Below are 14,597 nucleotides of genomic sequence, written 5' to 3' on the forward strand. Positions count from 1 at the left end.
CGCGCTCCCACACCCGGGCTCTTCCTGTCAGTCTGGCCTCCCTGGGCCTCTTCGCCTTCCACTTGCTCGACACCTCCGCTCGGACACCATGTCTTGGAAGATGCAGAACAGCTCATGCCGATCCTGCACATCTCGGCTCTGCTGGCCCACCCACGGAGGCCTCTTCCGGCCTGACTCCCCCTCTGGCTCTCTGGTCCTGACCTCAGTGCTCACCCTACCCTGCCCTCCTGTCTTCGCCGCCTCCCCTCAGCGTGCACGCTTTATTTTACTTTATTTCATTAGTTTATTTTATTTTATTTATTTTATTTTATTGACTCATAAACCTATTCCCCATGGAACACACACATGCACGCACGGCCCAGACCCGCATGTTAGGGTTCTGCAGCTTGTTAACCAATACCCATTGGTAATAAGGCAGAACCCGGGCTTCCTGCCTAGCTCTGGGGGTGCAGACGCACCCACTCTGCCCCCGAGAGCCCGGCTGCTCTTCACCTGCTGCCAGGTCTGCTGAGTCACGGGGGGCTTCACAGGCCCGCAGCACTTGGGGCAGCGCTAGGAAAGCGCCCCTGTTTTCCAAATAAGAGAGAGTTTCCTGCGGCTGCATCATAACCCACCAGTGATTACAACTGGTTTTGTTCTTGCTGGACCAGAAGGACCCTCCCGAGGGCCCTCCAGCTCTGCCCTGGAGCATTTCCAGGGCCTTTATTTCCCCTCGACATTGTCTGAGGAGCTTCCGGTCACCCCAACAGGCCGTGCCTCCAGAGCCCTTCTTCTTCTCCTTTTTTATTTTTCAAATCATAAAAGAAAGTTTAGAAAGTTTCAGAGGTAGTAAGTGAGCAGCTGGGAAACACGTTACAGAAGCAAAAGAGGACGCTTGGAGTTTTGGAGAGGGAAAGGCTTAGGTGGGAGGTGAGGAGGGATGGGAAAGGGGTGTGTGTGTGTGTGTGTGTGTGTGTGTGTGTGTGTGTGAGCCCTTCTTTCTCCTGAAGCCCTCTGGGTCAGTGGTTTCACTTCGCTCTCACCTGGCCCCCAAGTCTCCCGCTTGTCTGTAGGTCTGGGATGCTGAGCTTTGAGTGACATCTCTCTGAACCCAGGTCCCTGTCTGCACGTTGCCCTGACAGCTGACTAGCCCGCTTCCTGCCAGCAGAAAGCAAGGCCGCTGGTCTGTGTCTCATTGTATGAATCTCCTTGTTCTGAACCGCCTGACTCCCAGGGATCACGCTTCCTTTCTGAAACCCCAGTTGTTCCCGCGGACCTTCCCGGAGGCCTTGTCACAAGGTCTCCGACATTTCTATGTTTAGTCTCAGGCTCCAGAAGGGAACGAGCGGGAATCAGGCTATGCGGCCTCGCTAACTTGCAGAGGCTGGAGGTGGCAGCTCTGTTTCCAGGCTCCTTTGCATAGCTGATTACATTCAGTTTGAATTTTGTAGAGTAAGACAATTGCTTACCGATATTTATCTTTTTATTTTTTAAATATATTTTATTGATTTTCTACAGAGAGGAAGGGAGAGGCATAGAGAATCAGAAACATCGATGAGGGAGAAACATCTATTGGCTGCCTCCTGCACACCCCACAATGGGGATGTGCCCGCAACCAAGGTACATGCCCTTGACCGGAATCAAACCTGCGACCCTTGAGTCCGCAGGCCGACACTCTATCCACTGAGCCAAACCGGTTAGGGCCTGATGCTTATCTTTTTATTTTTTGATATCTTTATGGGCTTAGAGTGCTCCGGTCCCTGTTGCACCTGCGCACTCTCCACCTCCCCCTCCAATTACAGCATCAGCCGATGTCAGTACCAATAAGGCTGGTGATTAGAGGAAGCCTGTTTGACAAGGTCTGGGCAGCTACGCAGCCCCCTCCCCCCCACCCCGCCCCTCGGCTGACTTCTGTGTATAGGACGCCCCTCCATTTTCAGTCTAACAATTTTAGGAAAAAATAGCGTCTTATACACGGAAAAATACGGTAAGTGGAACAACAAATTGCTGTTGTTCTCTCTGTCTCTGACTCTCTCAAATAAAATAAAAAAGATCTATAATCAGCATGTTAATCCTATTGGGAGCAAAGAAGGCACTCTGAATATCTCTTAAAGTGACAGACTAAATGCATTTAGTGTGCATTGGAAAAATACATAATTAGAAAATTAAGCCTGTGATTTCACAAACATTATTGGTTAGGACAAGGCTAAAAAAAAGGATTAATGTTGATTTCAGGAAAAATGTAAGTGACGTAACATTACAAGCAGATAGGCCAGCCATCAGACTGAGAGACACTGTCTCCGCCAGTGCCCGCGTTGCCCACGGGAGCCTGCGTCAGTCCGGGCTGGGGAGAAGGGAACTCACTGAGTGTCGGGTGCTGGGTGTACATTTTTCACAGGTGTCTCCAACCTGGCTGCAGCCCTCTCACTATTATCTCTGTAGAAGGATCATCGACCTTACATTCTACCTAAGGAAAGCTAAAATAAAATGTCAGCCCAGCCAGCGTGGCTCAGTAGTTGAGTGTAGACCAATGAGCCAGGAGATCGTGGTTCAATTTCCTGTCAGGGCATATGCCCGGATTGTAGGCTCGATCCCCAGTGGGGGAGTGCAGAAGGCAGCTGATCAATGATTCTCTCTCATCACTGATGTTTCTTTTTTTTTTTTTTTTTGCGTGTCATCCTTTTTTTTATTTATTGCTTAAAGTATTACAAAGGGTATTACATATGTGTCCATTTTATCCCCCCGCCCTAGACAGTCCCCTAGCCTCCCCTATCCTCCAGTCATCACTGATGTCGAGGCCTGCGACTATTAAGAAAACTTGAATCCCTAGTTTAATGTCTTTATTTTACTTTTTGGCTCAAGGTGGTATCTTAATAAATATTTTGAATGGGTCATGTGTGAAAACAACGTGAAAAGATTATTGAGACTTTGAATGTACTTTTTTGTTTCTGTCTTCATGAAACTCAGAAGAAACTAATTTTTCTAGTGGAAAATAAAATCATCAGGCAGAAATATCAACAACAGGGAAGTACCACCCAGACACTCAATGTCCTCCTCCTTGCAAGCTACTGTCCAGGAAGACAGGAAGAATTTAGAGCCACATATTTTTTCCTTCCTTTTCAGAGAGGCGGGGCCCAGGATTTAGTCGGGGACTCTGACTCTTATTAATGACTGCTCTGTTGCAGCTAAACCAACAGAAGGAACAGCTGCCCTGCTCCTCGACTCAACAACGCTGGGTCCAGAGCTGGTGCTGCGGGATGGAAACCAGTGTGTGTTCTTACCAGGAGCTGTGCTTTCCAGGACCTCACGTAAGTAACTGAGCAGTTGGGGAGCTTTATCATGGAAACTGCAATCGGAAGCAAAGGGAGAAGAGGAAAGCTTTGGTTCTAAACCGGTCACCTCCATCATCACTGCCAACTCATGCCGGTCATTTTCTGGTTCCCATTTGTCTCCTGGCTGCTGCGCTGAAACGCACGGCCTCCCAGCATTTCTAAACTGAAAGCTGAACACGAACTCTCCTTTACAGTCCTCATTCTGTCATCCAGGGAAGTGGATCTGCTCCTGCTTCTGGAACCTTCTGCTTCATAAATGTAGTTTATTTCCCAAAGTGAAAGTTTGCTGCAACTCTTTTTATTTGTCCCTTTGCTTTTGAAGCATGGTACGTGGAGCTGCCTGGTCTGTGCTTTTTTCTCCCAGTTATTTAACTTCTAACTAGCCACGTGAGGGCGGGGAGTGCACTTGCTCTGCGCTATATGGTATCCAAATGTCCAAATGAAATGGAAATGACCATGTGGATCAGCATGTCAGATAGTGTGCTGTATTATAATGTCATTTATTTAACCTACATTTTTGTTGAAATGTGGAAATTCAGATGTTTTAGGAAATCATCATCACATTTCAATTTGGTGATTATATATATGTATATGTATATATACAATTTAAAGATGATATATAGTTAAGGAGTGGCTTGTAAGCACTTTTCAATCAAACATCATTCTTGTAATTATTTTCAACGTAGTCCACTTCTAGCTATACTATTAAGCCTAATTTCAATTTTCCTCCTTCAATGAAAATTTATTTTTTAGTAGCATTTGTACTTACATTTAAATTCAAGGTCAGATTTTCTGAACTTCTAGTTTGAACTTCTTAGGTTTTTCCTCATGTCTTCAATAAAACCTAAGAAATGGTTGTTTCTAGTTACAAAGGTAATAGTTGCTCTGACTTGCATTTTTCAAGTGGCTGACTTTTTAAAAATGTGCCTTGGAATGACCGTTTCACCCACCTGCTGATATCTGGTGGTTCTATGTCCACATACATCAACTCTGAAATACTGCGTATCGCCTTTAAGCTCTGTTCCGAGGTTCCCTCCCACTTGATATTTTCCAATATTCCTCAGCAAAACTTCCCTCCTATCAGGCTAGTCCTCCCCTTTTCATGTTATTCTTGCCCCCTTCTTGTTCTCTTCAATCACACCATGTTCTCTTCTAGGAAAATGCTCATTTAAAATCTAAGGTTGATAGGATTTCATGATAGACTGATTTGGGAGATAAAGGTAGAAAGGTCAAGGATTCCTCCCAGGTTGGAGGTGGATGATAATACCACTCCCTGGAGAAAGCCCAAGTTTATGGAGAAGAAAAAACTTCATTTTAGCGAGCTGATGGAAGTGCCTGTGGAACTCAGTCACATGACGATGCCCGCAAAGGAGTTGGATGTTTGCGTTTGGACAGAGAAGACTGGGCTAGAGATTCAGATTTAGAAACAAATTTCACTGGTTGTGTTAAGCCATGCAAGTGGATGGGGTCACACTAGATGTTTACTAAATGAGATAAAAGAAAGGCTAAATAGGGAATCCTAGGAAACATTAATTTTTAAGGAGACATTTGAGGAAGTATAGAGAGATTTGAGGTAGATGGAAAATCAGGAGGTGTCACGGAAACCCAGGAAAAAGGAAGTTTCAAGGATGAGACAGTGACCAAAATTGTAAAGAAGGGGTTAAGAGAAGAGCAGCTGGAGCATAGGGAAGACTGGCCAGTTGGAAAAAGTGAGCTGGCAAAGAGGGCACAGGGCCAGGAAAGCCCCACTGAGAGTTAAACACAATAAACTGACGTCCCCGGATTTCCGCAGAACCTTATCCTGTAAAAGTAAATTTAATCATGTCTGAGAGTCCAGCTGTCTAAGATTGAGATAACTGCTTTGTGTAAAGTAGTATAAAAGAGCTCTGAACTGGCCAAGAGTAAATGTATAACAGACTGGGAGTCAGGGGCCTTAGAAAAGCTGGTGAGACAGGTAGGACAAGAAATGCAGTTGGGTGCCTTGGGCTAGAACTAACAATAGATTTCAAAATAGATATAGCCCTAGCTGGTTTGGCTCAGTGGATATAGCGTCGGCCTGTGGACTGAAGGGTCCCAGGTTCGATTCCAATCCAGGACACATGCCTGGGTTGCGGGCTCCATCCCCAGTGGGGGGCGTGCAGGAGGCAGCCAATCAATGATTCTCATCATTGATGTTTCTATCTCTCTCTCCCTCTCCCTTCCTCTCTGAAATCAATAAAAATATATTTTAAAAAATAGCTATAAAGTTTGGGGGATGAATTATGCCTCATCACGTATCTTTCTCCAGGTCCTCAATCTTATGAAAATGTCCTTTAGGTGCTGCAAATTCAACATGTCCTAATCAGAGCTCAGCTTCTCGGCTCCTCTAGCCCATCCACACCTGCTTTTTCTTTCCTTCAAATGAGAGCATTGCCAGTCACCCAGTTTTTTGAAGTAGAAACATCAGCCATTCTCTTCCATCATCATTCCTTCTGCCACCAAGTTCTGTCCATTCTTTCTCCACATTCTTTTGATTCTGTCCTCTCGCTCACACTTCATTTCCACATCCATCACCTTAAGTCAGGTCCTGAAATACTAATTCCTAACTGGCCTCCCTTCTTCTAGTCCTTCCTCCTCTTCCCAGCTCATCTTCCACAACTCTAATGAAGCAAATATGATCATGTCACTCTCATGATTAAAAAAATCTCCCAATTCTAGCGAGGAGAAAGCCTGACCTCCTTAGCATGACATCACTCAGGGCCCCCACTGACCTGGCCTTACCCCACATCTTAGCTGCATGTCCAGCTGCTTTCTGCCTCCACACACCTATCTTATAACACGACTAAATTTCTCTTTGTTCCTCAACTCACCATGCTCTTTTACACTCGATTCACTATAAAGATAAGCAACCTTGTACTTCTAAGATCATTAGCTTCGGTGCTGGAAGGGGGGAGTTGGGGGAAGTTGAATGCAAGTGAATTGGACTAGCCAGAGGGAAAAGAAAGGGGGTGGAAATGGCTCTTCGCTAAGAGTTGTGATCTCCTCATTTGACTCAATGCTGATGAGACTGTATTTCTTAAATAAGTCATGATTCAAGGATAAGGATATATCAGGGAGACAAGAATACCTAACAGAGCTAACTTCACAACAGAGAAGGACTTGAAGTCTGAGTAGGGTATAAGCAGCTGAGGAACAGCCTTTTAATTGTGGGGAATGACATCAACAGAGGCAGACAGCGATCTGTTCAGGGCAGAAGGACCTGGGGAGGGGAGCAATGTTGGTAAGGCCGGGAGGAGGTCAGGGCATAATTGTTGGAGACTTTCAATGCCAAAGTTGACCTCCTAGGCATACTTTACCCAGCAGGGAATGGGGAGACATGGAAGTTTTTCTTAAGCAAAGCAATGACTTAGTGAAAGCAGCAGGCTTTTAAGTAGATTAATCAGGCAGTAATGTGCAGGACAGATTAGAGAAGCAGGGAATGCAGGCTGGAAGAGCAAGGAGAAGCACAGTAATCTAGGTCTGAGATGCCATATTTGCTTAATTACAATAAAAATATCTCTACATTAAATGTGTACAATGATTAAAAATAAATCTTGAGTTTAGGTATGTAAAATCGTGAAAATATAGACACCTCAGAATTAAGGAAATAAAAAGATGAAGATCTGGATGAACTAAGGTGGTGATGTTAGAAATGGGAGGGAAGAGTAGATGCCAAAAAAAACACCCACAAAACATTTTGAAGAATTTGAGAGACTGGATGTTAAAACTTAGAGAGAGAAACAGAGACCGAGAGAGAGAGAGAGATGAGAGAGAGAGAGAGAGAGAGAGAGAGAGAGAGAGAGTAGAGAATATTACAGTATGACTCCATGATTTTCAGTCTGAATGAAACTGGCAAGGGATACCATTAAGAGAAATGGGGAAGTCAAGAGGAAAAACATTAAAATAACAACGGCATACTTCACAGATCTAGAACGAACTCTCCAAAAATTCATCTAGAATAAAAAAAGACCCCGAATAGCTGCAGCAATCCTGAGAAAGAACAAAGTAGGTGGGATCTCAATACCAGATATCAAGCTGTACTACAAAGCCACTGTTCTCAAAACTGCCTGATACTGGCACAAGAACAGACATATAGATCAATGGAATAGAATAGAGAGCCCAGAAATCGGCCCGAACTAATATGCTCAATTAATATTTGACAAAGGAGGCAAGAACATACAATGGAGTCAAGATAGTCTCTTCAATAAATGGTGTTGGGAAAACTGGACAGATACATGCAAAAAAATGAAATAGACCATAAGACCACCAACTTACACCATACACAAAAATAAACTCAAAATGGATAAAGGACTTAAATGTACGACCAGAAACCATAAAAATTCTAGAAGAATCCAAAGGCAATAAAATCTCAGACATATGCCGAAGCAACTTCTTCACTGATACAGCTCCTAGGGCACTTGAAACTAAAGAGAAAATGAACAAATGTGACTACATCAAAATAAAAAGCTTCTGCACAGCAAAAGAAACCATCAACAAAACAACAAGAAAGCCCACTGGGTGGGAAAACATATTTGCCAACGTCATATCTGATAAGGGCCTAATCTCCAAAATTTATAGGGAACTCATACAACTTAACAAAAGGAAGATAAACAATCCAATAAAAAAATGGGCAAAGGACCTAAATAGACACCTTTCAAAAGAGGACATTCAGAAAGCCAAGAGACATATGAAAACATGCTCAAAGTCACTAATCATCCGAGAGATGCAAATCAAAACAACAATGAGGTACCATCTCACACCTGTCAGAATGGCTATCATCAACAAATCAACAAACGACAAGTGCTGGAGAGGATGTGGAGAAAAAGGAACACTTGTGCACTGCTTGTGGGAATGCAGACTGGTGCAGCCACTATGAAAGACAGTATGGAGTTTCCTCAAAAAACTAAAAGTGGAACTCCCATTTGACCCTGTGATCCCACTTCTAGGAATATATCCCAAGAAACCAGAAACACCAATCAGAAAGGATATATGCACCCATATGTTCATAGCAGCACAATTCACCATAGCTAAGATCTGGAAACAGCCTAAGTGCCCATCAGTAGATGAATGGATTAGAAAACTGTGGTACATCTACACGATGGAATACTATGCTGCTGTAAAAAAGAAGGAACTCTTACCATTTGCAACAGCATGGGTGGAACTGGAGAGCATTATGCTAATTGAAGTAAGCCAGTCAATGAAGGAAAAATACCACATGATCTCACTCATTTATGGATAATAAAGACCATTATAAACTTATGAACAATAATAGATACAGAGGCAGAGCTGCCTCAAACAGATTGTCAAACTGCAGCGGGAAGGCCGGGGAGGGTTGGGTGGCAGGAGAGAGGGGGGTAAGAGATCAACCGAAGGACTTGTATGCATGCATATAAGCATAACCAATGGACATAAGGCACTGGGGGGTAGGGGAGGCCAGGGGATTGTCAAGGGCGGGGGAAAAAAAGGACACATATGTAATACCCTTTGTAATACTTTAAGCAATAAAAAGGAAAAAAAAAACATTTAGACAGAAACACAGAGTCAAAAAAAAAAAAGTTGTGAAAGCTTCATTTCCCTCTTCTGAATGTGGGGCTGAAGGTCACTTTAGCTATAGAACTAGGAATAGCAAGCTGCATAGAAAATAGCACAAAAAAAAAAAAAAAAAAAAGGAAAAACACCAAACTAAATTTTATACATTGAGTATGAGTTGAGGAAATGTCTAGCCGGCAATTGAAATTATGGGCCCAGAACTAGAACGAGTATATGCAACCAAGGAATTATCTACACAGAAGTCAAAATGGAAGACTTGAGAGTGAAAGACATTCCAAACGATGGTGTGTGTAGGGGACCAGAGGCAGAGGTGTAATCGTCAGGGACTGGCCACATTTAGAGACAGGAAGCAGGGGAGGGAGGAAGAACAGAAATGATTTGAAAGGTTGAATTAGAGTCATTCCAGAGGAGGGGAATGAAAGACATGAACAGAGAGGGGTGGAGGCCTTTTGTTCATGCTTTGGACTTACAGATATTAATTATGTATCTTTGGATGTGTCTTAAGCATCCACAGAGGTATCAAGAGCCCACTTCAGTCCTCCAAAGGGATGGCATGTGGGACCCCATCTTCACTGTCAGCTGCACGCCCAGTACTAATTGGCTGTTCATCAGCTCCTGGACCAGTGCCTTGGCTGGCTCCCCGGCCTGTGTGAGAAAGCGTGAACCTTCCCAAAGGCTTATTGCTGGTCTGAATGCTGTTGATCTCAGCCTGATCCTTTGAAGTCCAAAAGAGCTTACTTCCTACTAACTCCCCCTCCCGCCCCACTGTTCTTTCCTCCCCACGGAACTCTTTAATGAGCAGTTATTTTAGAACATAATGTAGTTGATCCAACATTTTATAACAGAGCCAAAGTTAAAGGCAAACTTGTTTTTAACACTTTTCCTGTTCTGCTGGAATTGCTGGGCCAATTAAACTTTCTGAACTCCTATTAGTCAGGGGTGACTAGACACTCTCTGGCAGGTAGATAAGTAATAAATAATACTTGCATAGCCCATACAATACATTTAAAAATCCCAATAAAGGGCAGTATTTTACACAGTCATTGTATTTGTTTGTACTTTTGTTCTATAATTGGGAAAGCTAGCACAGGGACAGCTCACCACTACAGGCACTCTAAAAAGCTGATTGGCTGATGTGATAAACTGATTAGTGACTGGGGATATGAACAGTGATTAATGGTCCTGAAATACAAATTTCAAAAAATGCTTCTCTTCTTGTTATGAGTATCTATTTATTTATTTATCGTCACCTGAGAATATTTTCCTCACTGATCTTTAGAGAGAGTAGAAAGGAAGGAGGAGAGGAAGAAGAGGAGGAGGAGGAGGGAGGGGGAGAGAGAGAGAGAGAGCGATCCACCAGCTGCCTCCTGCACACACCCTGATGGGGGCCGGGGATTGAACTTGAGACCCTTTGGTTCACCGGCCGATGCTCTAACCCAGGGGCCACATGCAAATACAAATATTGTATTTGCTCCTGTTTTGTTTTTTTACTTCAAAATAAGATATGTGCAGGGTGCATAGGAATTTGTTCATAGTTTCTTTTTTTAAACTATAGTCCGGCCCTCCAACGGTCTGAGGGACAGTGAACTAGCTCCCTGTTTAAAAAGTTTGAGGACCCCCTGCTCTAACCATTGAGGAAACCGGCCAGGGCAGTTTTTATTGTTAGAGAGAGAGGAGGGGGAGAGAAAGAAACATTGCTGTGAATGAGAAACATTCATTGTTGCCTTCTCTGCAAGCCCCTACTGAGGATGGAACCAGAAACCTGGATATGTGCCCTGACTGGGAATCGAACCCACAACCTTTTGGTATATGGATGATGCTCCAACAAACTGAGCCACCTGGCCAGGGTTGTATTACCTATTATTAAAAGTATTTATATTCCTAGCTATAATCTGAAACAATGTTTAAAAAACATATTGTACTTATAATATGCGTACAAAAACATGCACATCTTAAATGTACAATTAAAAATTTTATAAACTACACACACTCATTTAATAAACATCCAGATTTTAAAAAAACTGAACGTCAACACTGTTTTTGAAATTAATTTTTCTTAACTTCCAGAGAAAAAAAGTGACGTTCTGTTCTGGGTATTTGCTGGGATGGCATGTAACTTTAAAAGTGATATGCCCAGACCTGGCCGTTGTGACTCAGTTGACTGAGCATTGTCCCATGAACAGAGAGGTCACCAGACCCATTTCTGGTTAGGTCACATGCCCGGGTTTCAGGCTCCACCCTGGTAGGGGGCATGTGGGAGACAGCAGATCCCTGTTTCTCTCCCTCCCTCACCCTTCCTCTCTCTAAAATCAATAAGACATTTTAAAAACTTATATTCCCCTCTTGAACATCTCCTGGGACTTTTAATACCACTTGTGGTAGGCAAAAGAATACCTCCCCAAAGATGTCTACATCCTAATCCTCAGAACCTGTGAATGTTTCCTTACGTAGAAGAGACTTTCCAGATGTGATTAAATTAGGATTTTGAGGGAAGATTATTCTGACCCACTGTAATCATATGGGTCCTTTTATGTGAACAAGGGAAGCAGGGGCGTCCGAGAAGATGTGGCAAGGGAAGCAGGTCAGAGGGGCCACAAGTCAAGGAATGTGGGCAGCCTCTAAAAACTGAAAAGATAAGGAAACAGATTCTCCCCCTGCAGCCTAGAAAGGCAGACCTACTGATTCCTTTTTTCTTAAAAAAAGAAAAAGAAAAAAAAGATATATTTGGCATACATTATATGTTTCTGGTGTACAACATAATGACTCAATGTATGTACACAGCATGGGGCAAAGGTAGGTTTACAAACAGGTGTGAGTACACGAAACAGTTTATTCCTGTATTTATTATTTATTGTATTATTTTGCCCCACCCTGCATATTGCTAAATGATCACCACAGTGAGTCTAGTTCATCTCCATCACCACACATAGTTACAATTTTTGTGTATGTGATGCCTACACTGCTACCTTGATTTTAGCCCCATGAAACCCCTTTCAGACTCCTAAGTCCCAGAACCATAAGATAAGCAATTGTGTTGTTTCAAGCCACTAAGTTTGTTACAACAATAGTAGGAAATGTATTCATCATCTATAGTCTGGTGACTCTGTGTTCAGACTCGTGTATCTTATTGCCTGTCGAGTAGCTTCATGTGGCATCTCATAGATCTCTCCAACATAACACATCCCAAATTAAAACCGCTGTTAACGCCCCACACCTGGGCACACCCCAGCTTTCCCACCTCGGTAAATGGCACCAATCACTCAGCACTAATGCCAGACACCTGGGTCATCCTTGTTTTCTCCTTCTGTCATCCCTCACACCTAATCCATGTTTCACCTATTCCGCTTCCAAACTAAATCTCATATCCATCCACTTCAATTGAGTTTCTCTGCCACCATTATTTTTCAATTAACTTTATTATCTTTCATTCGGATATGTGCATATACTACAAAACACAAAAGATACTATAAATAGGAATTTAGTGAAAAGGCCGACTCCTCCCAGCCCTATCAGATGCAATCAGTGACGCCACGTTTGTTATGCCTCCTTCCAAAGTGATATTTCAAAGTGACATTTGAAAAAGAAAACCAATGACACTTTGTTGCACAACATCCCTTAATGTTCGTCCTTTTGTGCCTGAGGTGACCTTTCAGTGGCTCCAAGCTAGCTGCAGGGGATTCGGCATGAATAGAAAAATCAAGGTGCAAAAGTTCGAACTTTCAATGGGTTGTTAAGACTGTTGAGTTTCACCTGCGGTAAATCATGTAATGGTTGTAAAAAAATATATATTTTTTAAATGTTTTGTTATCACCAACTCCAAGCTTGTCAATGGTGAGTCAGGACCATTACAAATTCATCATCAGGAGCTATGTGCGCGCCCTGCCACCGCTTTTTCCCCCCCAGCTTTGTTCTCGGCCGGGCCGCGGGGGGCCGGGCGGAGCTCGGGGTGCGGTCGCTAGTGTTCGCCATCAGAGCCCCTAGCAGTCAGGGCTCCGGGCCCGCTGCACGACAGCATGGCTATGGTCCCGGCCTGTGAAACGCCTGAGGGCGTGGGAGGCCAAGACAACTACCCGAGCGAGGACTCGGGTTCCCGCCCAGGCGTTCGGGGGGCCCGCGGGGCCGGGACTGGGGCTGGCGACTCCCAACAACGCCACGACCACGGAAGGCAGCGGCCGCCCCGCCTCCCCAGAAACCCTTAGCGAAGGAGGTGGGGCGTAGGAGGGCCCAGCCAATCACGGATAGCTCTCAGGTGACGCAAGGGCGCGCTCGCCGATTCGCGCCGGGGAGGGTGTGCAGGGTGCGGGCTGGGGTCCAGCGACGCATCAGACCCGTGGGCCCCGTTGCGGAAGCCGACGGCGGGCTGGGCACAGCCTGCGGGCGGGCGCTGCCTCCGGCTCTCCGCCTCGAGGCGTGGCGGCGGCGGCGGCGGCGGCGGCGCGGGAGGGAGCCGCGGACCAGCGACTGGTGAGAGCCACGCATCCGCCGGGGACGCGGGGCGCGGGCTCGGAAGAGCATCCTCCCGGCTTCTAGGTCCTCCTCCTCCTCCTCCGGTCCCCAGCCCGCGGCTTCGCACCGCTTTCCCCCCTCTCCGGCCCACACCGGCCCGGGCTCGCCCCCTCTCCCGCGGGCCTACCCGCCCGGGCCCCTCTGTAGTCCCGTTATAGGCCCCACCTGGCGGCGGGTGGCGCAGGCAGCGTCCGGGAAGTGGTGTGTGTGGTTGGGGATGGGGGCAGTGGGAGGGAGGCCGGCGCGACGCTCCCGGAGCAGTGCTATCCGGGAAGAAAACGGGCGGTCCTGCACGGTAATGCCCGTTCAGGGCATCGGAGGGCGGAGAGCTACCTGCTAGGCAGGTTGCCCTGGGGATAAAGGTTGAAGTGAGAGATGGCTGGGAAGGTCTGCGCCCGACCCGGACTGCGTTCTGAGCCTGCGCTTCCTCGGAAGTTTGATAAAGGTTTTTACCCACACGCGTGCGCGCACAGACGCACACCCCGTCCTGAGCACACTGTACACCTGCTGCGGCACGGAAAGTATTCTGGGCTCCTCTGGTGGAGAGAGGCGGGCTGGGCACAGCTTAGCATTATAGGCAGCTGATGAACCGGACTGTCGAAGCCAAACAGAAATATCGCTCAGGAATAGGGTCCTGAATTTCAGAACACTTTCAGATAGCCCCGTCCTTCTTATTTCTGTGAGTCTCATCCTCTCTGCACTGAGGAAAGCCTAGTCCCCCCTTATCCATGGGGGACAGGTTGCAAGATCCCCAGTGGATGCCTGAAACCAGCAGATAGCACGGAACCCTGTTTCCCCCTGTGTATACACATCTATGATGACGTTTAAGGCTTTTACCATGTGACTAAGCACTTATGCACTGTGTGCCTTTAACTGTTGCAGTTTGAAGTGCGACAGCAAAACTAGCACGCATTCCCCGCCTTCACTCGTAGAAGATTCATTCTTACTGTAGATTTTAGCAACCTCAATATATATCTTCTTATTGAGTTGAGAACTTTTCACGTTTTCATTTTGAGGAAGCACTTGACTGCTTCTCTTTGGCATATTTGAACTGCCAGCATCACTACTCTTACTCTTTGGGACCAGTATTAAGTAAAATGAAGTTTATTTGAACAGGAGCAGTGTGATACTGTGACAGTCAGTTAGATAACCTAGGCTGCTGCTAAGTGACTAAGGTCGGGGAGCATATATATCATGGATTCAACACTGAAC

The 14,597-nt window shown here is 45.4% G+C and overlaps 1 protein-coding gene across 6 annotated transcripts in view; it reads left to right on the forward strand.

Moving 5' to 3' along the window:
- The first annotated feature begins 13,165 nt into the window (after positions 1-13,165).
- GNE (glucosamine (UDP-N-acetyl)-2-epimerase/N-acetylmannosamine kinase) overlaps positions 13,166-14,597 on the forward strand; it is an 86,836-nt gene continuing 85,404 nt past the window's right edge. For 5 of the 6 annotated variants that reach the window (XM_036330384.1, XM_036330382.1, XM_036330381.1 and 2 more), the window contains exon 1: positions 13,213-13,343. The gene's annotated coding sequence lies outside the window, so the exon portion shown is untranslated. Of the gene's footprint in view, positions 13,344-14,597 lie in introns of all 6 variants that reach the window. The other variant, XM_036330386.1, reaches the window with a different exon arrangement.

The sequence above is a fragment of the Myotis myotis genome, unplaced genomic scaffold, assembly GCF_014108235.1.
Source record: "Myotis myotis isolate mMyoMyo1 unplaced genomic scaffold, mMyoMyo1.p scaffold_m19_p_12, whole genome shotgun sequence".
Classification (NCBI taxonomy): Eukaryota; Metazoa; Chordata; class Mammalia; order Chiroptera; family Vespertilionidae; genus Myotis; species Myotis myotis.